General features: G+C 44.9%; 1 protein-coding gene and 1 pseudogene across 3 annotated transcripts in view; one reads left to right on the forward strand and one right to left on the reverse strand.

The window, feature by feature from the left end:
* Positions 1-13,920, reverse strand: part of kirrel3b (kirre like nephrin family adhesion molecule 3b) — a 583,172-nt gene that overhangs the window by 355,739 nt on the left and 213,513 nt on the right. The window lies entirely within an intron of this gene.
* Positions 1,467-1,585, forward strand: LOC145359971 (5S ribosomal RNA; annotated as a pseudogene).

Below are 13,920 nucleotides of genomic sequence, written 5' to 3' on the forward strand. Positions count from 1 at the left end.
TGAACAACTTTATCTATACCTCCCCAGCTGTGGGGGCAGCAGAGCAGGCTCTTCACTGCAAGAGGGCATGTTTCAGACATTGACTGATCTTGAATCTCGTCCCAGGAGCGAGAGAAGGGATTGGTGGAGGGCTCCCACCTATGAGAGCAAGATTCAAACCCTGAATGCATCTGGGCTTCACAGTAAGTTAGTGGTGTTTGATGGAAGGTGAAAGCAATTAAGATGTAAAAGCTGCTAGAGCTAACAAAGGCATCAGATGCAAGCTCAAAAGTGTTGGCATAATAAATTCATAGAGATTTACAGCATGGAAACAGGCCCTTTGGTCCAACTTCTCCATGTTGCCCAGTTTTTACCATTAAGCTAGTCCCAATTGCCTACATTTGGCCCATGTCTGTCTATACTCATCATAATGTGGCAAATGCAGTCAACAATGCTGTTGGATAAATGAACTTAAGCCAAATGTGTTATTCCAGCATTGGGTCAAACCTGTAGAATTGGAGATTTTGTCTTTGTCTTTGGATCAATATTTATCCTTCAGCCACTATAGTTGAAAGAGTAAGTAGTCTCCCAACATCAGGTTAAAGTCCAACAGCTTTATTTGGTAGCACGAGCTTTCGCAGCACTGCCCCTTCATCAGGTGAGTGAAGAGTTCAGTTCACAAACAGGGCATATATAGACTCAAACTCAGTTGCAAGATAATGGTTGGAATGCGAGTCTTAACAGGTAATCAAGTCTTTACAGATGCAGACAATGTGTGTTAGAGAGGGTTAAACACAGGTGTAAGTGAGACTACTTACTGTGCCTACTCAAGTCCAATGCCGGCAACTTCACATTGTAGCTGAAAGAGATTATTTGGTCAATTAACTGCCACAAAATTATCATTGCCCTTTATAATAAATTGACCAGGAGCAACGTGCAGCTGTGTAAACAACCCCTGCGTGTTACCAGAAGAGAAAATGCTGGAAAATCTCAGCAGATCTGGAAGCATCTGTAAGGAGAGAAACAAACTGATGTTTCGAGTCCAGATGACCCTTTGTCAAAGCATTCTTTTGGTTTCAGATTCCAGCATCCGCAGTAACTTGCCTTGAACCTCAATGTGTCTGTCTGTTTCTGTACAAGTACAGTGCTAAAACCCCGTACAGTGTCTTAACTACCTGTAGTTATCTTTTTTTAAGAAAAAGAAGACACTGCCTTCAGTGACATGATATGTAGAGAAAAATAGTCTTTAGGTTTGTGCAGGCTGAAAAACATCATGTTGCTTGGATTGAAGAAGCTTTTATTTAAATAAAATTTATGGGTTTATAAAATGTGTTTCATTGTAAAACAGCATGTGGTTTGCTAAAAGTGATGTGAAATTTGCTGGTAAAATAGAAATAGAGGTGTGGTAAAACAACAAGAAAGATTGTTAAGAGTCATCGGGAAGGTATACATTAGCTAAATGGGCTAATGTTGAGATGCAATTTACTGCCTACAGCCATATTAATCTGAAACCATCCAATCTCGTCTGAACTATGAAGTTAAGTAGACTCAGGCCTGGTTAGTACTTGGATGGGAGACTACCTGAGAAGACTAGGTGCAGTAGATTTGGACAGAACAGCGGTTAGTACTGCTGCCTTATGAAGAGAGATTGAATAGACTGGGTCTGTACTCGTTAGAGTTTAGAAGGCTGAGAGGGGATCTTACGGAGACTTACAAGATAATGAAGGGGTTAGATAGGGTAGAGGTAGAGAGATTCTTCCCGCTTAGAAAGGATAGCAGAACTAGAGGGCACAGCCTCAAAATAAGGGGGGGACAGTTTAGAATGGAGCTGAGGAGGAACTTCTTCACTCAAAGGGTGGTGAATCTCTGGAATTCTCTGCCCGTTGAAGTGGTGGAGGCTGCCTTGCTGAATATATTTAAGTCACGGGTAGATAGATTTCTGATAGACAGGGGAATTAAGGGTTATGGGGAGAAAGCGGGAAAGTGGAACTGAGCCACTTCAGATCAGCCATGATCTTATTGAATGGCGGGGCAGGCTCGAAGGGCTAGATGGCCTACTCCTGCTCCTATTTCTTAAGTTCTTATGCCTCACAACACCAGGGACCCAGGTTCAATTCCAACCTTGGGTAACTGTCTGTGTGGAGTTTGTATGTTCTCTCTGTCTGCACGGGTTTCTGCCTACAGTCTAAAAGATATGCAGGTTAGGTGGATTGGCTGTGCTAAATTGCGCCTTAGTGTCCCAAGATGTGTCGGTTAGCGGGATGGACTTATTGGGTTATGGGGATGTGCAGGGGCGGGCCAGGGTGGGAAGGTCTGTCAGAGAGTCGGTGCAGACTCGATTGGCTTAAAGCTTCCTTTTGCACTGTAGGAATTCTATGAATTGTTCTTTGTGGAACTAGCTGTGTACAAAGAGGCTACTGTGCGTTCTGCGTTACAGCAACCACCGTGCTTCAAATTAACTTCATCGGCTGTGAAGTGCTTTGGGGTGCCTTGAGGTTATGAGACGTGCCCTCCGAATGCAGCTCTCTCCTTCTGTAAGAACAGCATTACCATTCCGCTGTTAGGTGTGCTACAGTTCCACCTCGGCTGGTGCATGCATCAGATATCAATTGTTGCTCAGTGATTCTATGGCACAAGTTTATCTCCCAACAGAATGCACACGTTGCCCTATATCCAGCACGATTACAGATCAGGGTCCTCCCCATTCACTGGTGACTGCTCGCTAAGCAGGATCACAAGGATTTAATCATACGTCTGCTGAAGCGAAGATACAATCAAAGGCTGCCAGGATTTCGGATGGTTGATGACAATAAGGTGACATATGTGCACAGTTACAAGGGTTTGGGAACATTGCATAACTGTACACAGCCAAGGCTGTCCTGTGAAGCATTCATTGAACCTAAGGCTTCTCTCTGAGCTAGCTTTAGTCTGCACACAACGCCACTCATTTTCTCCCTCTGTACTTGGGTAACAATCAATGTCAACAGAAATCAGACAGGGTAAATAAATGGCAGATGGTCTTCCGGCTACTGCACTGCTTAGGAAGGAAAACTGACCCCAAAAGTGCATTAACTTCAATGAGAGGTTATATAAATCAGAGCAGCACTGGTGCTAAACTTCTCGGGTTATTATCACATATTTCACCACACAGAGGTACAGGGAGTGGCACTAAGTCATGATGCTCGTTTGGCGAGCCAATGCAGACAAGATGGGCTGAATGGCCTTGTTCAGTGCTGTAACGATTATGTGTCATTCTGTTCATTGGCTCTATGGGTGGCACAGTGGTTCGCGCTACTGCCTCGTATTGCCAGGCACCCATGTTTGAATCCTGGCTTGGGTCACCGTTGGTGCTAAATCTGCACATTCTCCCATGCCTGCGTGGGTTTCCTCCCACAGTCCGAAACACGTGCTGGTTAGTTACATTGGCCATGCTACATTCTCCCTCAGTGTACCTGAACAGGCGCCGGAGAGCGGCGACTGGGGGATTTTCACAGTAACTTCATTGTAGTGTTACTGTAAACCTAATTTTAAAAACTAATAAATAAATTTTTATAAAGACAAATCATAATTGAGCAGGCAAGAAATTCATAAATGGATTCACCTGGGATGTGAACTATCAGTAAGAAACCATAATGAATATATAAGAATGAGTCAATCCTGAATAAGTAGGCTGGAGTATCTGTTGAGAGGTGAGAACGTGAACTGACTGAAAGCTGTCTGGTCAGTATTGCCACTGGGATACTGGAGGTTGGCGCTGGATTCCAATAGAAAATGACTGCTACTCACATATGGATGACTGCCGCAATTGGAAAGACCAGACCTTCTCCTAGACAGCAATAAAGATAGAATCTGCAGGGATCTAACACCACTCACAAACCAGGGCTGTCTGCCCCTCTACCATGGCTACGATCGCAGCCAGGAGTCCCTGGAGAGGGAGCACGCGGTGTCCACAGGCACAGTCGACGCCTTCCGCGCCCGCTGGGCACCGCAGGAGCTGAGGTGCCTTATAGACCCTGACAATCACATTTCGATTTGATGTGTCTTAAGTTTCCTTTGTACTTTTTGTTTCTGTTCGGGCCATTCCCCCTCCTTTTGGGGAGCTGCCCCTTTTACTTTGTCCTAATGTAATTTGAGTTTGTTTACTTGGTTTGACCTAAAAATAGGCTCACAAACCAGGGAAACTCAGGGCTTAACTTCATTCATAAATAACTAAAAGAACATTACAAACATTTCAAAATGACTATCACACAAGGTGCAATAATATTCAGGTTCTCGATATACATCATGTTGCACTCTGAGATGCTCCAATCAGCCAAAGAAACATTCCAGATGTTTTTGAACAGCCAATCATAGTCACAGCTGTAATGTAACAGCAGCCAGTTTGTATGAAGCAAAAACCCATAAATAATATTTTAATTTCATCTATTATTGTCACATGTATTAGTATATAGTGAAAAGTATTGTTACTTGCACACTATATAGACAGAGTATACTGTTCATGGAGAAGGAAAGGAGAGAGTGCGGAACATAGTGTTAAAGTTACACCCTAGCTATGAACACAAACAGAGCTAGGGTGTAGAGAAAGATCAACTTAGTGAGAGGTTCAAAAGTCTGATAGCAGCAGTGAGGAAGCTGTTCTTGAATTAGTTGGCGTGTGTCCTCAGACTTCTTTTTCCTGACAGAAGATGGTGGAAGAGACTATGCCCGAGGTTAATGGCATCCTTAATTACACTGGCTGCTTTTCTGAGGCAGCAGGAGATGTAGACAATGTCAGTGAGCATTGGTCGCTGGTTAGTTCAGATGGTTAGACCATGGTGCGAATAATCCTAAGGCTGTCGTCAATTCATTTCCCATACTGGCCAAATGGAATTGCCTGTCTCTGCACCATCCTGCCTGCAATATTGTGGTCGGCACAGTGGTTAGCACCGCTGCCTCACAGCGCCAGGTTCGATTCCTGACTTGGGTCACTGTCTGTGCGGAGCCTGCCTGTTTTCCCTCTGTCTGTGTGGGTTCCCTCGGGGTGCTCCGGTTTCCTCCCACAGTCTTAAAGATGTGCTGGTTAGGTGCATTGGCCATGCTAAATTCTCCCTCAGTGTACCCAAACAGAGTGTGACAACTGGGGGATTTTCATGGTAACTTCATTGCAGTGTTAATGTAAACCTATTTGTGACAATAACAAATAAACTTAAGCTATCACGACCAGTCAGTTTTAAGGATACAAGTTGAGGGATAAACATTGGCCGGTTCACCAGGGAGAACTCTACAGCTCTCCACCAATATTGGCGTGGGACCTTTTAAATCCAGCCAAGTGGGCGAGCAGGTTAATAACACACCCGGCATCTCCAACAATGCAGCACTCTGTAAAAGCGGGAGAATCTGCTGTGGTACTGTTGATGGATCACCAGTTTCACTGACCGGTGCAGTAATTAAATTTTTATAATGCATTACTCATTTCCCAGGATGATTGTAATCAGTGACATTACGTGCCACTGAAGCAGTAATGACTAAACACATTACGCAGTCGTTACTGCCTCATTTGAATCAGTCATCCATTCAAATACTCGGAGATCAGGTGCAACATGGGACAGATACAGAGTAAAGCTCCTTCCACAGTCAAGTCAAGTACTCTCAGAGGAGAGATAATGGCTTAGTGAAATTGTTTCTGCACCATCCCATCAAACCCTTCCGGAGCAGGTACGCCAGAGGTAAAACTGCCTCTACGCTGTCCTTTCAAACAGGTACTGTGAGGGTAGATAGGGAGTAAAATTCTGTGCAGAGCTGCAGACTTCTGCAAATTGGCTATCCAAATGCAGGGACTCAGTGCTGATTACGCCTAATGATTTTTATTGATTGGTTTGTGTTGTACGGACAGTCCTGTTGTCCACAGGGCTGGTTACATTCCCTACTGGAATGATGGATCACTCAGTCTTGCTGTTCTTATTGCTGGGCTTCTGCAACCTTTGTCTGCACCCTGCCTCCTCCCCCATTAGACCGAACGGTGATTTACTTAGTGTGATAAATATAAAGCAATGCAGAAAGAGACAAGGCTATGCGTATCGTTTTGCTAATGAGTGTGATTATTGAGTGTTCACTTAATGCAGTGTTGTTACCAAGAGAAGGAAATTTACATTGCAATCCATCTCAAGAGTCCTTACAATGTCTCGACTTTCTTTGCGTCTTAAAGGCCTTTCCTGTAACTCAAGAGACTTTGGCATATCTTGAGGATCTTTATTGCATTTTAGAAGTCTTTCCTGTCTCTGAAAACTCTTTGATTCAATCTCAAGTATCTTTTCTGCGGCTTGGAGGTTTTTGATTACATTTGAAGGGTCTTTACTATATCCCACAGGGATTTAACTATAGAACAAACACATTTTTTGCTTAACTAAACACCTAGAATATTGGGTGCAATTGACATGGAATTTGTAGGATTGAGTTTAATTTAAGGTATGTATTGGCAAAAGACATGACAACAGTTTAAACACAGCAAGGTAACTATAACGCAAAGGTAATACAGGGATAACGAAGAAGAGTGTGATGGAATACTCTCTATTTGTCTGGATGGGTGCAGTTCTAACAATATTCAAGAAGCATGACACCATCCAGGACAAAGAAGCCTGCTTGATTGGCACCACATCCACAAACACTCATTGCCTCCAACACTGATGCACAGTGCCAGCTGTGTGTACCATCTATAAGATGCTCTGCAGCAACTCATCAAGTCTCCTGACGCAGCACCTTCCACACTCATAGTCACCATCATCTGGAAGGACAAGAGCAGCAGACACACAGGGACACAACTACTCATAAGTTCCCCTCCAAGCTGCACACTATCTTGACTTGGAAATATATCATCCTTCCTTCACTAGCGCTGGGTCAAAATGTTCCCTAACAGCACTGTGGGTGTATAAACCCAACATGGACTGCTGTGGTTCATGAAAACAGCTCATCCCCACCTTCTCAAGGGTGAATCAATCATAGAACCTTACAGTGCAGAAAGAAGCCCTTCGGCCCATCGAGTCTGCACTGAACACAATCCCACCCAGGCCCTTCCCCCATATCCCTACATATTTAACCCGCTAATCCCTCTAACCTACACATCCCTGGATACTAAGGGGCAATTTTAGCATGGCCAATCAACCTAACCCGCACATCTTTGGACTGTGGGAGGAAACCGGAGCACCCGGAGGAAACCCACGCAGACACAAGGAGAATGTGCAAACTCCACACAGACGGTGACTCGAGCTGGGAATCAAACACAGGTCCCTGGAGCTGTGAAGCAGCAGTGCTAACCCACTGTGCTACCGTGTCGCCTAATTAGGTGATTAGGAATGGAGAACAAATATTGGCCAAGCTAGCGGGACCCACATCCCACGACTGAATAAAAAAACACTCAATTTGACTGGAGCGCCAATTGTAAAAACAGAGGAACACAGGCAGGAACAAGCCATTTAGTATTGGCAACCTGAGTCAGCCACAAGTGCTGAGGGGATGATCCATCTTGGCCTCCTCCTGAGGTTCGCACCAACACAACACAAAATCTCACTGCACAGTAATAGGTCGAAGTTAATGGTGTTGAGGATAACACATTAACGTGGGTGAAGGATTGGCAAACTACCAGGAGACAGAGTTGGGATAAATAGGTCATTCTCAGCTTGGCAAAATGTAACCAGCTGAGTGCCAGAGGAATCATTGCTGGAGGTTCAACTATTTACAGTCTGTATTAATGACTTGGATGGATGTATGGTTCTTAAATTTACTCAGGATGCAAAGATAGGGAGGCAAGCAAGTTGTGAGGAAGATGGTAAAACATCGGAAAAGGGACGTGGAAAGATTAAATAGGCAAATATTGGCCAGGTAGAGTGAATTCATAGAAATCCTACTGGACAGATAGAGGCCCTTTGGCTCATCGAGTCTGCACTGACCACAATCCCACCCAGGCCCTACCCCCATATCTCTACACATTTACCCACTAATCCCTCTAACCTACACCTCTCAGGACACTAAGGACAATTTTTTAGCACGGCCAATCAACCTAACCCGCACATCTTTGGACTGTGGGAGGAAACCGGAGCACCCGGAGGAAACCCACGCAGACACGAAGAGAATGTGTAAACTCCACACAGACAGTGACCCGAGCCGGGAATCGAACCCAGGTCCCTGGAGCTGTGAAGCAGCAGTGCTAACCACTGTGCTACCGTGCCACCCCATGTGGGAAAATATGCAGTTATCCATTTAGGCCAAATAGAAAAGGAATGTTTTTTTCAAAAAGAGACAACAGAATGCTGTGGTACAGAGGGATCTGAATGTCCTGACACATGAAACACAAAAATTCAGCAAACAACTGGGCGACACAGTGCTTAGCACTGCTGCCTCACAGCTCCAGGGACTCAGTTTCCATTCTGGCCTTGGCTGTCTGTGTGGAATTAGCACATTCTCTCCGTGTCTGCACGGGTTTTCTCTGGGTGCTCCGGTTTCCTCCCAAAGTCACAAAGTTGTGTAGATTAGGTGGATTGGCCATGGGAAATGTGTGGGATTACAGAGCAGAGTGGGGTTGAGGGCCAGGATCAGATGCTCTGTCAGAGTTGGTTACAGACTCAATGGATCAAATGGCCTCTTCTGCACTGTAGGAATTGTATGAGTAAATAATTAGCAAGGCAAATGAAATCTTAGTCATTATTATAAGCAGGGGGGGCAGCGGGGTGAAGTATGAATGTAACAAAGTGCTGGCACAGATGTATAGGGCATTGGTGAGACTGAACGCACAGTGCCATGTGCAGTTTTGGTCTCCTTACTTAAGAAAGGATTTACTAGCATTGCAAATGATTCAGAGCAGGTTCACCAGGCTGCGTCCTTTAATGAAGGTGTTGGCATCTACTCAGTGGAATTTAGAAGAGAGGTGATCACATTGAAAGATATAAATTTCCGAGCAGGTCTGACAGGGCAACGGCTGAGAGGATTTTTTCCCTTGTGGGGAAATTTAGAATTAGGGTGCATATTTCAAAATAGGAGATGAGAAACGTCTTACAATTCGAAAGGGGGTACTGGAGCAGGGGGTATATAGGTGCAGACATCACTAAAGGTGACAGGACTGTTTGGGAGAGTGGTTAACAAAACATATCGTATCCTAGTCTTAATAAATGGGAACAGGGATTACTAGAGCAAGGAGGTTATGTTGAGCTCATATAAAACACTGGTTTGGCTTCAACTAGTGCATTGCATCCAGTTGTGTGTGTCACATTATAGGGAAGATGCGAAGGAATTAAAGGGATTGCAGGAAAGATTTGCGAGAATGGTTCCAGGAATAAGGAACTTAAGTCACTGGTGAGATAGGAGGAATCGTGTTTTACTTAGAGAAGGGAATGTTGAGAGGAGATTGAAGAGAGGTCTTCAAAATGACAAGGGGCCTGGACAGGGTAGATAAAGGAGAAACTATTCCCATTGGTGGAAGGTTCAAAATAGAGTGGGCAGAGATTTAAGGTAATTAGAAAAAGAAGCAATGGTGAGAAACATTTTCACACAGCGGGTGATTAAAATGTGGAGTGCACTGACAGGACTGTGGTGGAGGTAGGTTCAATCGAGGGACTCAAGAGGGAACTGGATTGTTATAAAGGGGTATTGTGCAGGGTAGGGGTAGAAGGAGTAGAATGGCACCGGGTGAATTGTTCAGAAAGTAGGCACAGACATGATGGGCTGAATAGCCTCCTTCCACACTGAAGCAATTTTGTGATTCCGTGAAACTCTGAGGTGTGTGAACCTTTGGAATTCTCTGCCTACAGACGCTGGGTCATTGTATGTTTTGAAGGTTAAGATAGACAGATGCATGAACTCAGGGAAATCAAGAGGCAACAGGGTGGCACAGTGGTTTGCACTGCTGCCTCACAGTGCCAGGGACCTGGGTTTGATCCAGCTTTGGGTAACTGTGTGGCGTTTGAACATTCTTCCCGTGTCTACCTGGGTTTCCTCCAGGTGTTCCAGTTTCCTCCCACACTCCAAAGATGTGCAGGTTAGATGGATCGGTCATGGTAAATTTGTGGGGTTTAGGGGATAGGGCGGAGGGGGAAGTCTGGGTGGGTGGGATGCTCTTTCAGGCAGTGAGTGCATACCCAATGGGCCAGATGGCCACTTTCTGCACTGTAGCAATTCTATGCTTCTATTTTTGGGGGAATAAGCAGAAAGATGGACTTGAGACCAAGATCCAAACAGCCAAAATTTTATTGTAGGTTGGAGCAGGCTTGAAGGGATTAAAGACCTATTTGTGGTCCTATTTTTTATGTTCTTATCTTCGGATGCCAATCTTCACTCAATTCCATTCATTGCCTTCAATATCTAAACACGGCTCAGTGGCCTGGAGAGTGGACATGATTTTCCAGCTGCATTCACTCCGAAACTGGAAAATCCCACTCGAGGTCAACTTTCCATGGTCTGCCCCTCACCCGCTCTGATTCCCGTGGCGGCGGAATGGGAAAATTCACCCCAATGGCTCCTAGCAACATTCTCACTGTAGCAATGAGGACTTATGCTCCAGAACCAGCCAGGCTGTGGCAACGCAGCTACAGCACTACATAATGTGAAAAATTTCCAAGGTGTGTTTCAAAAAAACAGGTGAAAACTAATCCAGCCAAGGGCTGCCCTGTTAGTCTATTCTTAACCAGCAAAAAAGTGTTGGATGGTGTTCTCAAAAGTGCTGTCAAGTGGCGGTCACACAGCTATAACCTGCTCACTAGTGCCAAGACCACGCAACTACAGATCTCATTACAGCCTCGGTCCAACCCACAGTTGAACTCGTGGGCCTGTGAAAGTGACAAGGATATATTTGACCAAGTGTAGCATCAAGGAGCCCTAACGAAATTGGAGTCATTGTGAATTAGTGGAGAAGACTTTCCACTGGCTCAAGGCAGTTGGACAAGGACGGTGTTAGTGGTTAGAAGTTAACCATCTCAGCCCAAGCACAGGAGTTGCTCTGGGTTATGTTCAACCATGATGTGGAGATGCCGGCATTGGACTGGGGTAAACACAGTAAGAGGACTGACAACACCAGGTTTAAGCCCAACCAATTTATTTGATACTAATGGGGTAATTTTTTCACTCAGAGGGTGGTGAGTGAATGGAATCGGCTGCCGTCAGTGGTGGTGGAGGCGAACTCGCTGGGGTCTTTTAAAAGACTTCTGGATGAGTATATGGGGTTTAATGAGATTGAGGGTTATAGATAGGTCTGTAGGTAGGTAGGTGATGTGATCGGCGCAACTCGTGGGCCGAAGGGCCTGTTTGTGCTGTAGTGTTCTATGTTCTATGTTCTAATGTTCAACCAACCATCTTCAGATGCTTCAACCACCATCTTAAATATTCACTCCCTCCGCTAACAGTGAGCTATGTGTATGAGAAGCAGCAATTTACCAAGGTTCCAACAGCACCCTCTAAACCCACAACCTCTTGCACCTAGAAACAGATGGACAGCAGATGCCTGGGAATGCCACCACCTATAAGTCAAATACCATCCTGGCTTGTAACTATATTGCCCTTCCTTCACTGCCATGGGGGTCAAATTCCTGGAACTTCCTCTCCAACTGCACTGAAAATTGTACCTGCGCCACATAGACTGCAGCATAGAGGGAGGTGGCTCGCCACCAACTATGGAACAGCAATTCCAGTGAGCAATAAATGACAGTTTTGCCAGGGGTGCCTCATACTCTGCAAAAGAAAAGCTAATAAAAAGGTCTTGAACCTGTTCTACATTCAATGAAATCATAGTGGATCTACACTCTAATTCCATCCATCTGCCTTGAATCCATATAGAACATAGAGCACTACAGCACAAACAGGCCCTTCGGCCCAAAAGTAGCGCCAATCATATCCATACCTACCAGGCCTATCTATAACTCCCAATCCCATTAAATCCCATGTACTCATCCAGAAGTCTTTTAAAAGACCCCAGCGAGTTCGCCTCTACCACCACCAACGGCAGCCGATTCCACTCACTCACCTCCCTTTGAGTGAAAAACTTACCCCTGACATCTCCTCTGTACTTGCTCCCCAGCACCTTAAACCTGTGTCCTCTCGTAGCGACCATTTCAGCCCTGGGAAATAGCCTCCGAGAATCCACCCTTTCTATTCCTCTCAACATTTTATAAACCTCTATCAGCTCGCCTCTCAACCTTCGTCTCTCCAGGGAGAAGAGACCTAGCTCCCTCAACCTATCTTCATAAGGCATGCCTCCCAATCCAGGCAACATCCTTGTAAATCTCCTCTGCACCATCTCAATAGCTTCCACATATACATTTATCCACAAATATACATTTATAGTCAGTAAAAAATCTATCAGTCTCAGGTTTAATATGAGTAATTTTTGTAGGAGAAAGTTCCTCACTCCCATTACCCTTTGCATGAAGAATTATTTCCAAAATTCTCTTCTGAATGACTGTGTCTTATCCTAATATTATGTCTGCTTGTTCGAGACTCTGCCACCATTGGAAAAAATTTTGCTCAATTTCAATCATGGGTGACACAGTGGTTAGCACTGCTACCTCGCGGTACCAGGGACCCAGGTTCAATTCCGGCCTTGGGTGACTGTCTGAGTGGAGTTTGCACTTTCTCCCCGTGTCTGCATGAGCTTCCTTTGGGTGGTCTGGTTTCCTCCCACAGTCCAAGGATGTGCGGGTTAGTTTGAGTGGCCATGCTAAATTCCCCTTCAGTGTCAGGAGGACTGGCAGGGTAAATACATGGGGTTGTGGAGTTGGGCCTGGGTGGGATTAATGGTCGGTGTAGGCTGAATGGCCTCCTTCTGAACTGCAAGGACTTTATGATCTATCCGAGAAATTCTATTCAAAAATGCGAACAGTTTCAATCAAGAGCACGCACGAAGTTTTATGTAATCTCTTATTACCATTGGCGGTTTGATAACATTCTATAGAACTTATGTGGCATTCTTTCCAAGGCAAGCACATCCACTCAAAGGTGCAGTGTCCAACACTGTACACAACAGTCCAGATGTTACATAACTAGGGTTTATTATCACTTCACAAAGCCTTTACATTCTTGACCTTCTGTTATAAAGGCTAACATTCCATCAACCGTGATGATTTTTTTCTTTCATGGTGACTACATTTTAATGTCCTGTGTACACGGACTCTTAAATCTCTTTGGACTTGCTGTTTTTCACCAGATAAATGATGATCTCACATCTCTGTCCAAAACAGATGATCTCGCGCTTAACTGCACTGAATCCATCTGCAACAGTTTTACTTCTTCAATTAATCAAAGTCACTTTGTAATTGGATGCTCCTGACTATCGTATTCTCTACATCACTAACTCGGACATATGGATGTCTGTTGCATATCTAAGTAAATATAGTGAATAACTGAGGCCCCAACACACACAATACGAAGCCACAAGTCATTTCCATCCAATTGAGTACAAAGATATTGACCTCAGCAAGCTCATTACAAAACAGTTACCTGAAGTTAGGGGTTAAGGGTGGCTGCTCAGACTGGACTAATACCCCTGTGAGATGCATGGGACATTTTGCTCTATTTTATTATATTGAAGTCATGATATAAATGAACGCTGTTGCTGTGATCATGGTTTGCAATCCAGAGAGAAGGAACAAAGAACAGTACAGCACAGGACACAGGCCCTTTGGCCCTCCAAGCCTGCACCGCTCATGCTTCCAACTAGACTATTCGCTTGTATCCCTCCATTCCCAGTCTGTTCATGTGGCTATCCAGATAAGTCTTAATCGATCCCAGCGTGTCCGCCTCTACCACCTTGCTTGGCAGCGCATTCCAGGCCCCCACCACCCTCTGTGTAAAATACGTCCCTCTGACATCTGTGTTGAACCTCGCCCCCCTCACCTTGAACCTGTGACCCCTTGTGTTCGTCACCTCCGGCCTGGGAAAAAGCTTCCCACTGTTCACTCTATCTATGCCCTTCATAAATTTATACAC

This window comes from Carcharhinus amblyrhynchos, chromosome 29, assembly GCF_965287045.1.
Source record: "Carcharhinus amblyrhynchos chromosome 29, sCarAmb.v2.hapA, whole genome shotgun sequence".
NCBI classification, from domain to species: domain Eukaryota; kingdom Metazoa; phylum Chordata; class Chondrichthyes; order Carcharhiniformes; family Carcharhinidae; genus Carcharhinus; species Carcharhinus amblyrhynchos.